A 3,253-nucleotide genomic window follows, 5' to 3' on the forward strand; every position below is an offset into this window, starting at 1 on the left:
GCTGCTATGATCCCCAAAAGGATTAATGCCATCTGCACTTAGACCAAACCATACGTTCCTTGCGTCACCTGCAAAGTCCTCCCAGTACTTTCTCTCAATTTTTCTCCACTGCGACCCGTCAGCGGGTACTCTCAACTTCTCGTCTTTCTTACGGTCTTCTGTGTGCCATCGCATCAACTTGCCATGCTCTTTGTTTTGAAACAAATGTTTCAACCGTGGTATTATAGGAGCATACCACATCACCTTGGCAGGAATCTTCTTCCTGGGGCGCTCGCCCTCGACATCACCAAGGTCATCGCGGCTGATCTTATAGCGCAATGCACCGCATACCGGGCACGCGTTCAAATCCTCGTACTCACCATGGTAGAGGATGCAGTCATTAGGGTATGCATGTATCTTCTGCACCTCTAATCCTAGAGGGCAGACATCCTTCTTTTCTTCGTACGTACTCTCAGGCAATTTGTTGTCCTTTGGAAGCATCTTCTTTAACATTATCAACAAGTTTCCAAATCCCTTGTTAGATACACCATTCTCTGCCTTTCATTGCAGCAATTCCAGTGTGGTGCCCAGCTTTTTCTTGTCAGCTTTGCAATTTGGGTACAACAATTTCTTGTGATCCTCTAATATGCGCTGCAACTTCAGCCTCTCATTCTCACTTGGGCAGTTTCTCTTTGCATCGGCAATGGCCCGACCAAGATCATCAGCGGGATCATGTGATGTCTCTTCTTGAGCTTCTTCCCGCATTGCTGCCTCAACTTCTTCCCCCATTGTTGTACCATCGTATTCAGGGAACCCATGGCTAGGATAGTTGTCGTCATCCTCTTCTTCTTCATTGTCTTCCATCATAACCCCTCTTTCTCCGTGCTTGGTCCAAACATTATAGTGGGGCATGAAACAGGACTCAAACAGGTGGACGGGATTTGTTCTTGACTTACAGTAATCCCGATGATTCTTACAGCCAGCACATGGACAAGACATAAAACCATTCGCCTGCTTGTTTGGCTCAGCCGCAAGCAGAAAAGTACGCAGGCCATTAACGAACTGGGAAGAGCATCGGTCATCGTACATCCATTGCCATCTCATCTTCATTACACATCACCGAAAATACCAAATAAATACAAGTTCATACATAAAGTTCATACACACTTATTCTCATAAAACAACATACAAACTCTCTAGCTAAAGCATTTAAATGCAACAACAAATGCGATCAAGATCGCAACTAGGGTAACAATTGATCCAACAGCGTAATATGATACCAAGCCTCACTATCAATGGCATATTTTCTAATCTTTCTAATCTTCAAGCGCATTTTCTCCATCTTGATCTTGTGATCATCGACGGCATCGGCAACATGCAACTCCAATTCCATCTTCTCCTCCTCAATTCTTTTCAATTTTTCTTTCAAATACTCGTTTTCATTTTCAACTAAATTTAGCCTCTCGACAATAGGCTTAGTTGGAATTTCCGGTTCACATACCTCCTAGATAAAGATATCTATGTCAACTTGATGGGCATAATTTTCATAAACACGAAATGCAACAAATAGTTATAAAAGAGAATATACCACATCCGAATCATAAACCGGACAAGGGCCGACGGGGACGGATATCAAAACCATGGCACTATGTATAACAAACAACATACGGGTAAGATAATTATACAAGTAACTATATATCTAAATCACACAAACATGATTTTTTTAATATATATAAAATATAAGAACAAGAGGCTCATCAGAAGGTGGTGCCGGCGACGGGACGGTGCGGGCGATCGACGGTGGTTAGGACGGAGACGGAAAGGCACTAAGTAAATCACACCTACATATGCAAACTAAGAATTATTTTGAGCTCAAATTGCATATAAATCAAATAAACTACCACATATAATTCCTCCCAAACTAAAATCCACAAATCACTATACTTATAGAGCATTGCAAGAGCTAATCTAGCAACGAGAGATGAAAGGACAAACTTGCTAACCTTTGTAATCACTTGGATGGATTGGGTGCCTTCAAATCTTGACAAATTTTGTGAAAAATGGAGGATGAGCTTGAGAGGAGAGGAAGAAAACAGAGAGGAGAGGAAAGGGGAAGAACAGAGAGCCCGGGCTCGACGAAGGGTTTATATAGGATGATCTTTAGTCCCGGTTGGTTATAGAAACCGGGACTAAAGGTGCACCTCTAGTCCCAGTTCGTGCCACGAACCGGGATTAAAGGTGTTGGTGGGGCCGCAGCCTGACACCAGCCTGCCACCACCTCTTTAGTCCTGGTTCGTGGCACGAACCGTGACTAGAGGTTCGCCACGAACCGGGACTAATGAGCATCGCCCACCTAGCCGTTGGAACCGGCGCTAATGGTCACATTAGTGCCGGTTCATTTACAAACCGGGACTAATGAGCTGAACATTAGGCCGTTTTTCTACTAGTGTTATATGAGTCTTTTAAGATTTATTTGGTGCATAATTTTATAGTTTTGTATTTCTCTTTGATATATTCGTCTACTTTGGCCAAGTTAGATTGATTTTTCTTGAGCGGGAGAGGTGCTTTGTGGTATGTTCAGTCTTACGATGATCGTGTCCAGTGACAAAAAGGACAAGGGCACGTATTGTATTGTTGCTACTATGGATAAAATGATGGGGTTTGTTCATAATTACTGATCTTATTATGTCTATGTTATGTCATCTTGCTTAACGTGTTACTCTGTTTGTATGAACTTAATACTTTGAGATGCATGTCGGATAACGGTCTTGGGGTGGAGTAATAGTAGTAGGTGCGGTCAACCCGAAGACCGTGACCATATCCTTTTTAGATGTATAATGGCTAGATTTGTGTGGAGTGCGGTGAGGGAGGTGGCAGGGTCCTCGCGGAATCCGAGTGGGTTCTCAGAATTCTACCGTCTAGCAGCTGCCACATCTGGGGGAGACAGGCGGATGACATGGCTAGGGTTCGGAGCCATTGCTTGGGCTCTTTGGACCATGCGAAATAAAGCCTTAATAGAGGGACAATTCATCAAGCATCCAGCTGATATTTTGTACAAAATGATGTCTTTTATGCAGCTTTGGAAGCTTCTGGCAAGACCAAAGGACAGAGGGCGCGTTCGGGAGCTCGTGGCAAAGGTGCGGGCAAGATGCACTGAGCTGCGCCAAACATCATGACAGATATCCCCGGTTGATCGTTGCCGAAGCTCGCTACCTCGACAGCTCTTCATCTTCGTGTTGTTAGACTAGCCAGCGTTGCGCCGTTGTGCCCAGCC

Source organism: Triticum dicoccoides, chromosome 4B (genome assembly GCF_002162155.2).
Source record: "Triticum dicoccoides isolate Atlit2015 ecotype Zavitan chromosome 4B, WEW_v2.0, whole genome shotgun sequence".
Classification (NCBI taxonomy): domain Eukaryota; kingdom Viridiplantae; phylum Streptophyta; class Magnoliopsida; order Poales; family Poaceae; genus Triticum; species Triticum dicoccoides.